The sequence below is a fragment of the Otolemur garnettii genome, unplaced genomic scaffold (assembly GCF_000181295.1).
Source record: "Otolemur garnettii isolate 467f Iridium unplaced genomic scaffold, OtoGar3 scaffold00255, whole genome shotgun sequence".
Lineage (NCBI taxonomy): Eukaryota > Metazoa > Chordata > Mammalia > Primates > Galagidae > Otolemur > Otolemur garnettii.
The window spans coordinates 349,674-362,271 of NW_003852650.1; positions in this window are offsets into that span (position 1 = coordinate 349,674).

Sequence of the window (12,598 nt, forward strand, 5' to 3'; positions counted from 1 at the left end):
AGCCTGACTGTGTGTTCTCCAAGACAGGGTTCCTGTATATCCTTCCCCCGGCATCATATATGGAAGATAGGTTCTGATATGGGCTCTGCTTTTTCATTTAGTATCAGAGGATCTACTTGACTTGTGCTTTGGGCCATGATTTGAAAAAAATGAGTGTATTGAAACACTAGCATAAAACTCAGCCTGAAGAGAAAGACCAGGACATGAGACATCATCTTACTCTCACTCAAAATATGCATACACTGGGCAGAAACCAAACAGCCCTGTCTAGTCGATTCAACCTGTTAGTCTTTCTCACTTTAATTTGCTGAGTGAATATAGTGGGACTCATGTAAGTTAAACTTATGATGGGAGTCCTCTAAGGCTTGATGATTGTGAATAGATAAACTAGTTGGTGAATGACTAAACCAAGTCAGCCTCTTGTGCTTCCTCCCCCAGATACAGTCCAACTGGAAAGTACTGCTGTCTACAAACTAAAAAAAGACGGAGGCCCCCAACATGATGGCCTTCAAACTTTCTTTTTTGCCCATTCTTTGAAGGAATTCTGGAAAAGTATATGCTCTTTTGAGTATTTTTAAGATGATACCAAAAATTTTTCAACAAATTTCAGACAGATGCAAAATATATAATTTCTAGTATAGTGTAAATAATGATTTTCAAAATAAAACTATGAGATCACTCCTATAAATATAGCCAGTGCAATATACCATATTATTTTGACACCCACTCTTATTCATTCTAAGATATACACTAACAAGCTCGACTTTAACAGTGAAAATTCTATTATTCTTTTTGCTCCACATATTCTTATTTCCACTCCCCTTTCCTTTTAGAATTTTATCCTAATGTAACACATTTCGCACTTAATGATACTTTTATTATTCTTTCATAGTTCCCTATTACAAAAATATGTATATAAAGTGAAATTAAAATTTATTTTTCTGTGACTATTTTTCTGTGATTAAGTCTAAGTATGAAAGATTTTTTCTTTCAAAATGTTGTCTATTTTTTTTCTTGAGACAGAGTCTCATTTTGTCACCCTTGGTAGAGTGCTGTGGTGTCATAGGTCATAGCAACCTCGAACTCTCAGGCTTAAGCAATTCTCTTGCCTCACACTCCCAAGTATCCTGGACTATATTTGCCTGCCACAATGCCTTGCTATTTTTAGAGACAAGGTCTTACTCTGGCTGAGGCTGGTCTCAAACTTGTGAGCTCAGGCAATCCACCTGCCTTGGCCTCCCAAGTGCTGGTATTGGTGTGAGCCACCACGCCCAGCCACTGTTGTCTATTTTAATACTACTATTGATTGGAACCAAAACAACATAAAATACATTGAATATGTTAATTAGATATCATTGAGAATAAGTAACTATTTGCTCTTATTGCTACTATAACAAATTACCACTAATTTCCTAGCTTAAAATGACCTCCATGCATTACCTCACTGTTCTGTGAGTTAGAAGTGTCTGCCACAAAACTATAGAAATCCTAAAAGAAAACATGAGAAAAACTCTTGATGATATTGGCCTGGGGGAAAAAATTATGAAGAAGACTCTGTTGGCAATTACAACAATAACAAAAATAAATAAATTGGACTTAATTAAGCTAAAAAGCTTCTGCACAGCTAAGGACACAACGATTAAAGCAAACAGACAACCTTCAGATGAGAAAAGATATTTGCATGTTGTGAATCTGACAAAGGGCTGGTAACTGGAATCTATGCAGAATTCAAATCAACCAACAAGAAAAGAGCAACCCATGACATTTACCATTAGGCAAGAGACATGAACAGAACCTTCAAGAAGACAGTTGAATGGCCAACAAACACATAAAAAAATGCTCATTGTTCCCTAATCTTCAGAGGAATGCAAATAAAAACCACCTTGAGGTATCATCTAACCCCAGTGTCCTAAAGCTACAGATGCTGGTGTGGATGTGGAGAAAAGGGATCACTTTTAACACTGTTGGTGGGACTGTGAACTAATACAGCCTCTATAAGATACATGGAAAATCCTCAAAGAGCTAAAAGTAGACTTTCCATTTGATAGAAGGATCCCATTACTAGATATCCAACCAAAAGAAAAATAAAATCATTTTACCATAAGCATATTTGCATGAGAATGTTTATCAAAGCTCAATTCACAATTGCAAAGATGTGGAATCAACCCAAGTGCCCATCAACCCAACAATGCATTAATAAACTGTGACATATGTATAACATGGAATACTATGCAGCCATAAAAATGATGGAGACTTTACAGCTTTTAGATTTACCTGGATGGAGTTGATACACATTCTTCTTAGTAAAGCATTATATGAAGGGAAAAGCAAGTATCCTATGTACTCAATACTAATATGACACCAGTAGATGAACAACTACCTGCCCACACAAAAGAAAAACACAATTAAATTCAAGTGGGGGCCAGGGGAGGACAGAGGGGAAAGAGGGGAGAAGGGAGGAAGATTTATGTGTTCTCAGCTAACAGGCACAATGTAGGCGCATATGGCCTACTTCCTCAGTGAAGGGCTCAACTGCAACTTGCACTTCACCTAACAAACACAAACAATGTAACTAATCATGTGTATACGCATATTAATCTGAAATAAAAAATAAATAAAAGAAGTCTCTGTTTAGAGTCTCACAAGCCAAAATTAAGGTTGAGTCAGGCTGTATTCTCTTCTGGAAACTCGAGAAAAGAATCCACATTCAGGTTAATTTAAGGTGCTGGCAAAATTTAGTTCCATGCAGCTGTAGGGCTGAAGGCCTCTTCTTTCCTTGCTAAGTATGGGCTGGAGACCACCCTTAGCTCCTCACACTTTCTCTCTGGTTCTTGCAAGGAGGCCTTAGGACCAGCAAGGGTACAATGTATCCTTCTCACACCAAAGCTCTTCTGTTTCCTCTTCTGCTACATCTCTCAGATTGATGCTTCTGCTTTTAAGTACGCACGTGTTGACATCGGGTCAGTCCACCAGATAACCCAGGATAATCGCCCTTTATTAATGTAAACAAGTTGATTGTTGATTAGTAAATTTAACTCTACAAAGTTATTTCACAGAAGTACCTAGGTTCATACTCGACTGAATAACCAGAGGCCAGGAATTTGAGGAAGGCATTTTTAGAATTCTGCCAACCATAATTGGCATTTGAAAAACAGCAATTTGTCATTAGAAAAACAGCATTTGGGCCAAATGCAATGGCTCACACCTATAATCTTAGCACTCTGGGAGGCTAAGACAGATGGATTGCTTGAGCTCAGAAGTTCGAGACCAGCTTGAGCAAGAACGAGATCCCATCTCTAAAAATAGCCAGATGTAGTGTCAGGCACTTGTAGCCCCAGCTACTCAGGAGGGTGAGGCAAGAGGATCACTTGAGCCCAAGAGTTTGAGGTTGCTTACAATGAGCCATGATGCCACAACACTCTATCAAGGGTGATAAAGTGAGACTCTGTCAAAGAAGGAAGGAAGGGAAGGAGGGAAGGAAGGAAGGGGAAGGGAAGGGAAGGGAAGGGAAGGGAAGAAAAGAAAGAAAATGAAGGAAAAGCTTCTAATGAGTCTATTTTATTTTTTTAATTAGTCTGTGCATCTATGGGTAAATATTACCCATTGTCAGGATGAGACATGTACAATAAAAATTATATTTATATTTTTTACTTTCCACTCAGCAAATGCTGAGAAACTTTGTTCATCTAAGTAAGTAGATGGAAATGGACAGAGTTTTGTTATAGTAATATTACTGAAGTCTTTAAATGCCTTCTAAGTTATCCTCCAAAAATATGAAGTGATATATCATTTCAAGTCATTTTTTTTAATGATACATCAACTAAAAAGCACCCAAGGATCTCCCTCAATTCTGTAGAAAGCAGAAATTAAAAACCAACTGACCTGTGATAGAATTCTTTGCCCAATCATCCTCATTCTCAGTTTCTGGAAGATATATTAATCCCTCCTTATCTTTGGGCCCCAGGAGATGCCTGAAACTGTGAATATTAACAAACCCCATACATACTGTTTTTCTATTACATACATATCTATGATAAAGCTTAATTTATATATTAAAAGTTTAACAATGATAACTAATAATAAATCAACTATAACAATATACTGTCATAAAAGTTATGTGAATATTCTCTTTCAAAAATACTGTAATTTTTGGATTGCAGTTGACTGTGGGTAACTAAAACTCTGAAAAGAGAAACAATGGATAAGGACAGACAGCTGTACACCAAAAAGTTTTAAAAGACTTACTGAGTGACTTTATAATGCCTATTTCCCTTCGATATACAAAAACAATAGAAAGATTTTTGGAGGCACAGATATATTTGAACAGAAAGAAATGTTTTTTCCCCAGCTCTGGCTACAATGTAAACAATATTTCTAAATGTTAAATACCCAAGTTTTAGAGGTTGGAAAGTCTCCTTGAATAACCAAAAACCTCACAATACAGAGCAAAGGGCCAAGTCTTCTTTTATTATACATTTAGCAACAAGAAAAGATTCAGAAATGTTTAATCACAAAATCTAAACTAATAAAGTATTTTTTTCAGATTGGCAACAATAATAAAGAGACATCATCAACACCCCTGAAAATTGAAAAGGTCTATCTAGTCCAGGGGGCTAACAGACTCATTCCAAGGGAGTGTACACTCAGTAAGGAACAAGAGGCAGAACAGAGACAGACTGTTTAGAATTACATGGGATCTATGTCATCATATCAGCTTTCTTGTTGCATACTGAGAGACCACACAGCTAGAACCAAAGCTAGAATTCTTCTCTTAACCTACCTTACATCTGACCTGTCACCATCTCAAAAATAGCCCTTGCATCAGTTATCAGTGTATTGCCTCATCCAAAATCACCCTTCATTGCCTGTTCTGCAAAACATGGATCTGGATCTTTTCATTGTTTTGCTGTGGCAGGTGACACGATACTAAACTTTGCCAGTAGAGGGCACTGGAGAGACACCACAGGAAGAAGCGGTTTTCTTCTATTCACGTGTGGTTTCTCCCTTGGCTTTCTTCCACCACAGGAAGAAGTGGTTTTGTTCTATTCACAAGTGGTTTCTCCACTACCCAATTTCTGCTGCACCTACAGCATCTTCAGGCCCAGCTCACACAGCACTCCCAGCTTTTCCATGGCCAGCTCCTACAGTGCACAGCAGCCAGCAGTTTCTCTTAGTATCCCCCTCTCAAGGAGGCTTTGTAGCAGGGTGCTCCTCCTGAGCCACCATCCCATCAACAGCTTTCTCTTGTCCCCTAGGTGGTGAATTTCCAGCAGCTTTAAGCCTCTCACTGAACCACAGCTGTGCCTCCTCCAACAAGGACTTGGTGTACACCTGGGGGCAGGAGCAAGCCTCCATCGCAGCAGCTTACCTGAGCCCCAGCCACAGTACAGCTTCATATCTCGGCCAGTCCTGTACTCTTGGGATTATTTTTACTTCTTCCTAGCCAGTGCCCTATAACTCTAATTCCCTATTATAATTAATAATTCTTCATGTTAAACTTTTCTTGTTCAAATTTCTGTGTGATTTCCCCTTTCTGGATGAGCCCCGATGGAGCCCTAAAATCAGACATTTCCAAGGGAACTTCCTTTAACTTAGCTGAGATAGGTATGTCTCTTTAAGATTCATAGAGAAGGAAAAATTTAAAGTTATCATAGTTTCTCTTAAACAGATCACTTTGTCTAAGACAAATTAATATTATTTTTAGCAAATTCCCTCATGATACAGAATGAATAATCCAAATCCATTTAACCTTTCCTCGCAAGCTCTTATTGAATCATTCAGCACTTTTCATTGGTCTTTTGGGATCTCCTAAATGTGAGGACGAGCTGTGCTATCTCAGACAGACTCCCAGACATGTCGCTGCACATTCGTTACAATAGTTACATTTTCACAATTTATGAAAAGTGAGAAACATGCAGATGCAAAGGTAAAATTATTTTAATAGGTAGAGAAGATGCTCTCTCTTTCCTCTTTATTAAAAATAGAAGGATGGAAAGCAGAGGAAAAAAAGAGAGACTGCAAAATGTTCAGCACCTAATCAAAACTAGCAAAGAAGTTAGTGATGCCTAAATAATAAAACAGTTGGCAACATGGGATTGAGAATAGAGGGATCTATGGAGATTTTAAATCTAAACTCAGCCTCCTAAAGAGATCTCTTATTGCCCTAGAGATTATTTGATGGACCCTAAAGTACATATTAACCCATCATTTGAATTAATCCTGCTTTTGCTATTGTCTTCTGAAACAAGCCCAGAGAATTCTTCAGTACATCAAGGTTTTTTTGTGTGGCAAGGGCAATAGAATTCTGCAGCCAACGTAAGTCGATTCAGCAGCTGTAATAACATGGAGCCATCTGCAGCCCTACATTTAGTATGCAAATGAGAGGAAGCAAAGGTCTAGCATTAGAGGCAAGATCTTAAATTCTGTGCTTCTTCTCTCTAGTTCCCTATTTACCTCTGGTAACATCTGATTCATTCATTCCCACCACAAATGGTTATTGAGTGTCTGAGGATACAGACATGACCTTGAATGACAGGAGGAACTTGCTCTGACTCCTTGATTCTTTCCTATCATTTTGTCTTACCAGCTGTCTTTTGGATTTACTTGCCTCCCTAAAAAAGCCAGGACCAGCCAGTTGTTTACTTCCCCATCTCCCACTCCCAGGCTGCTGGGCACTGTAACTGTGTCAGTGTTTCCGACCACCTCCAGCCCCAAGCCCGTTCCCGTACCAGCAGCTCATGCCCCCTGACCAGGCTCAGTTTTGTAGAAGGCTGACGCCATCCAGGATTACACCCTTCAACTTCCTTTCTTTCCTCCTCACTGTTTATCCTGATTGACCCTGAGCATTTCCTCAGCCTCCTGCATATTTAATTAATAACACTTACGTAAGAAAATATTCCTAACATTCTTTGAATGTGTGCTCTGTCCTCCTCCCTATGCCCACCCCCCCCACACACACACAGGCCCTAATCAGCCGTCATTGGAAAGCTGATGGCACTGAAATCACCTGTATTGGTCCATGTTCTTCATTGCAAGTAACAAAATCTCCATGTACTTAGGTGCTTAAAGACTCTCCATGAGGGCCAGGAATCCAGATCTGAATTTATGCAATAGAAAATGCCCAACCACACCCCAGAGCCTTCTCAAAGCCCCAGGGCTGTCACCACCTGGCACCTGGGAGGACAGAGACAGGTCAGGGACTCTGCCACTACTGTGTCCAGAGAACCAAAAGCCTGCCTCTGTACTTGCCGCAGGAGCAGTCTCCCCACACTTAGCCAACGCCTCTGATGTTCAGGCCAAAGCCAACTCTTGCACAGGTGCAGCTGATGGTGCGACTGAGGTCAGACACCTGTATTCAGGCTTCAAGGGGACCTGGGAATGAGAATCAAAATTTGGGAAAGCAAAATTCAAAATGTGGGATATTACCAAAATGTAGGAAAGCATTCAGCAATTTTGGGCCATCACAGAAGCAAAATACCATAAAATATACCCCTTCCATCAATCTTTCAATATAAAATATAATTATTTTATTTCTATTTTTTAAAATAACTTCATGGGTTCCCTATGACCTAAAGATTAATATAAACTGCTAAAGTGATGTACAGGTGCTTTGCATGTCTTCATCTTCCTTCCTTCCTTCCCTCCCTTCCTTTCCTTTTCCTGCTATTAGTTCATCTCCTAGAAAACTAAAACATTACAAGATTAAAAACCAAAACCACTGGTGGTTTGTGGCTCTCTGAACTTGCATGTATTTTTCTTTCCTGCATTGAGTGTTCACTCCCCTTTTGCCTTCAAAGCCCTGCTCAGAACATATATTACATGCACTAGAAAAACAGAAATTAATAATGGAGTTCCCACTCCAAGGGATTTAGTAGGCGAGAGATGTGTCAGCAAACAGGCTGAAAACACAAAGCTACTCTTAGCCTAGAGTGGCGCCCCTGGGTGCTCTGACCTCTCTCAGTGCAGAAAACGGCATGGTCCCACAGGAAAGTTATTCACTTCTGCTTAGGGTGGCAGAGAGATAGGAGTCAGGAAAGGTGTGGTAGGATAGAAATTTTAGGATTTCTTGCCCCTGATATTTCCCTCTCTGTCCACATGTCAACAGAAGTACCTTATAAGATTTATGGCTTTTCTTATACAAAAGTCTAGCCCTCAGGACAAAAATCACAAGCCAGCAGTCCATGGGATGTACATGAGATAATTTATTTGACTTAAATACAATTATCATTAATTTAGAATTAATTGTCAACATAAAAAATGATAACTTTATACAAGACTTTAAATTTCCAGTTTCCCCTGAAAAATCTGGAACTTCTACAAACTGTACACCTGGAGATTTCACTCAGCTGGAGCTGAGTAAGGCTACACCTTTAAATAAGCCCCGTCCCCACCACTACTGTCCCCTTGTCTCCTACACTGACCTGTGTCACTCTGACAGTAACTACCACACCCCGTAGGGTAGGCAGCTGAGTTCTCAATATGTGCCTTAGAATAACTGAAAGTTTTCAGGGGAGCTAACTGTGAAAAGAAGATTCTAGAGCAGGTTTCTCAACGTTTTTTATCTCACAGCACACTCGAACCTATAGTTGAGCTTCTGCGACACACTTAAATTATGTTGATCATAACAGGAATTAAAAAATATATATACTTTCTTTGTTCTGAATTTCTTTCAAAAATAATTTAATTGGTGATTTTTGAAAATCTCCCCACACCTAAGATGCTCTCCATGCACTCACCGTTCTAGAGTACAGACAAATGCCAGTAAGAGTAGGAGTCCTCACCACATCAGAGGAAGAGGCATCGCCTGGCTATGTGTGAACAGGAGAGCAGTCTGTGGTTCTGAGGGCAACAGGAACGTAGCCAGCCTTCTGAGCAGGACTCTGAGAGATGGGAGAAGGCCCAGGGACAGATGATTGGTTGCGATACTACAGTCAGGAAGTGCTAAGAACCTGACCAGAACCTGCATGCCCGAGAGTACTGCAGAATCATCACAGTGCTTGAGCTGCCACTGGAAAAAGGACACAGATGCTTGTCAGCAACCTGGATAACCAGGCCACATCCCCACGTGGCTGCCTCTACTCCAGAGGAGGAGAGCAACTCCAGGAAGGGCAGTGTAGGTTCCCACTAGCCAGGTAGAACAGAGGCATAGAGACAGAAATAGCCTTAAGGTAAAGAAAAAAATAGAGTGACAATACTTGCTCATCTGAGTTTGTGGGTCCTTTTGCATTAGAGGGACCAGACCTGACCCAGGCTTCAAGCCCCAGAGGGTCCAGACTTGATAGAGAATCTAAAGATAACCAGGTATTCACCGTGAAGCAGGAAGGGAAGTGGCTCTGTGAACAGGGCACTGAAGCATGAGCTCTGTGTATTTAGGGGAGAACCCACGTCCACGTGGGCTGTGGCCCACAGGTCAAGATGGGGGTCTGAAAAGGTTAAAGGTTGGAGAGGCAGCCAAGAGTCCGATCATGAAAGATTAAAAGAGAGAATGAAATTTATCTGAAGATAAGAGAAATAATTGAACAGAACTCTTGGTGTTCAGCAGGTTGAAGTAGTGCATTCAATTATATTATATACACTCTGACTTTGAAATATCTGAAGGACATCTAAGTGGTTATGTCTGTCAGACTATTAATCTGGGACACGGGAGAAAACTGGCTTTTCATTACATATGTGGGTATCACCAGCTGACAAATGGTCCTTGCAGCTATGAGATTGGAAGGAACCATTCCAGGAAGATGTCCACTGAGAAAGAAGGGCAGAAAGAACCTTGAGAAAAATCTACCTTCAGTGGTGGTCAGTGAAAAAGAAACTTGAGAAGGAAATTAAGAAGAAACTTGTGGAGAAGGAAGAGGAGAGAAGAGAAGGCATTGTATGAAAAGAGATTTTTAAGAAGTGGTAAAAAAAATTTCAAGAAAGGTCAAATATTTTTTAAAGTGTGTATAAATTGGGTTTGATAACATGTCTTCTCCATACGGATTTTCATGGCAAGATCAACTTCCGTGAATGGTGGAACAGACACCATCTTGTTCCAAGTTCAGGAGTGAGTAGGTGAGTACGCATAGCTAACACCAGAGAAATTTTGCTACAGAAAATGGAAAAGAGGTAGAGGAAGTTTGGGGTCAAGGAAGGTTTTAGATGGCAGAGAAAGAGGAGTCTGGCCTCCATATTTGTAGGTTCTGCACAGAACCAAACAAGCACGGATCAAAAATATTCAGAGAAAACATTCCACAAAATTCCAAAATGTAAAATCTAAATGTGTGGCATGATGGGTGCTATAGTGAATCCACACGGATAAAATGATGTATAGACATTGTATTAGATATTATAAGTAATACAGAGATAATTTAAGCTATAGGGGAGGATGTGACTAGATCATATATAAACACTATGCAGTTCGGGTGAAGGACCTGAGCATTTGGCGGGTTTGAGGGGATAGTCTTAGAACCCATGGAACCTGAGGGGTACCTACTGCTTAAAAAGAGTCAAGGAGAGGAAAATTTGAAAAGGAAAGCGAGGACATTTTTCTTTGATTTTATTAAATAAGCTTTTATATAGCTCATGTTTCACACCAACCCTCTTCTAATCACTCTGTTGATGTTAACATATTTGATCTTCATAACAATGTAGTAAAATGAGGACCACTGTTATTCCAATATTCAGATAGGGGGCCTGAGATGGGGATAACCAGGCTCAGTCCTGGGAAGGCAGGAAGGGATGGACTCTGGGGTATGGAGGGGCTAAACCCTGGTAGGAAGGAGTGCACCCCCCAGTGTAACTCGAGGCACAGAGGGTGAGAGAAAGCAGGTTAGGATCTGGAGGAGTTCTCCATCTGGTGACTTCTAGTTCTTGCTCTCCAGAGTAAGAGATAACATGACTTGCTCAGATGAAGGTGTAGATTTGGGAAGAGTAGCATGTTTGGCACCGTGAACAGTGGGGAGACAGCTGGCGAGAGAGACACAGGAGGCTGGCTCCTGCACTGAGAAACCACGGAGGTTGGTAAGGCGTATTGATGATGGCCTGGTCAAGACTGGCCACACAGTCTGCAGGGCCAAGCACAAAATGAAAAAGTGGGATCCCATGCTTTAAAGGCAGGAGAAAAAGGATCATGAAAGACACTGAACTACAGGACTCTCCATTTTCTTTCATAGTCTCTCTCTGGCCCTGTCCTGGTGATTTCCATTTGCTATTTAGTGTCCCCCACACACAGCATGGGGACACTCTGGCTGAGTGTGGGACCTCACAGCATTTAGGGCCCCCATCCCTGACTCAGTGTGACTCACAGATTCATGGGTTTCCCCTTCCACCAGCCCCAGAACCTGCACTCCTTCCCACAGACCCACCCCACCTCAGGCCAATGGGTGGCTACCCAGGGACTGACTCTCCAAACCAGTACGCAGTACCTGGATGGCAGGTGGGGAAGAGGCTGCAGCCCAGTCCCTAGCCACATGTGCCACTGTGGTGCAGCCAGCCTGAACCGGGACAGCCATGGCCATGCCTCACTCTAGACACGCTGACCTCTGGGAACATGGCAGTGGAAGGAGGGTTGGGGAGCAGGTGCCTCAGAACCCCTCGGGCAGGTGGGGTAGCCAGGAGGTGTGGAGGGACCAGAACTGACCCCAGCTCCCGTCCCAGATGCAGCCCTGGGTTTCACATATTCCATTGTTTTCTTGTTCAACACAAATAATTTGAGGGCGCGAGGAAGAGAAAAGGGCCAGATACACTTTATCCTTGCTAACGCACACGATTATTTCTGAAAGAAAGAGGTCTTCATAAAATAGTTGCCTCTTTTGGGAAGGACTAGGAGTTAGGGATAAGGAGTCAGAAGAAAACTGAGTTTGCATTGATGTCTTCTTGTGTTGTTTGATTTTTTTTTTTTTTAACCACATGAATATATTTCTTTCCTAGTTAAAGAATTTAGAGGAAGTGAATGGCAGGTAAGACAACAGAGCCGTGATTCTCTGCAGCTCTGTCCTCCAGCTGAGCCCAGAAGGGGGCCCAGATGAGGGAAGCTGCCCAGCCAGGGGACAGGACCCTAAACTGCAGAGCAGCGTCTGGAGGACTAGAGGGGAGGACACCTGCAGTAGTGAAGGACTGGCTTGCAGAAAGGAGGGACCCAGATCATCTTCCGAGACTGAAGGATGGAGCACTCCCATTCATGCAGTGACTGCACCGCTCCACGCAGGAGAGACCACGGCCTTGTTCCTCTGATTTGAGGAATATTTTAACTGGTTCCTTATATTATTCTCATTTTTCTAAATTCTCTATAATTTTTTTTTAATTTTTTAAATAGTTTTCTCCCCAGATTGTGGGTGAAGTCTATTGGGAATGTGAAAGTGAGGACACGGCTCTCACCTGGCCCTAACATCACATCAAGCACCATCAGCCTCAGGGGTAAAGGGGTGGAGACCACAGGCCAGTGAAAGGTGCGTGGTCCGTCTTCACCTGCAGAGCCGGGCCCAGTGCGCGCACTGTGGAGCCTGCCTCTGCTCTGGGCACTGCTGGATCGTCAGAGGAACTTCAGGAGAAAAATCGTGAATGGGCAGCGAGTGGGCATTTCCGTGGGGCGCCAGGACAGGCTGTACATTGCCTGCCACTGGGC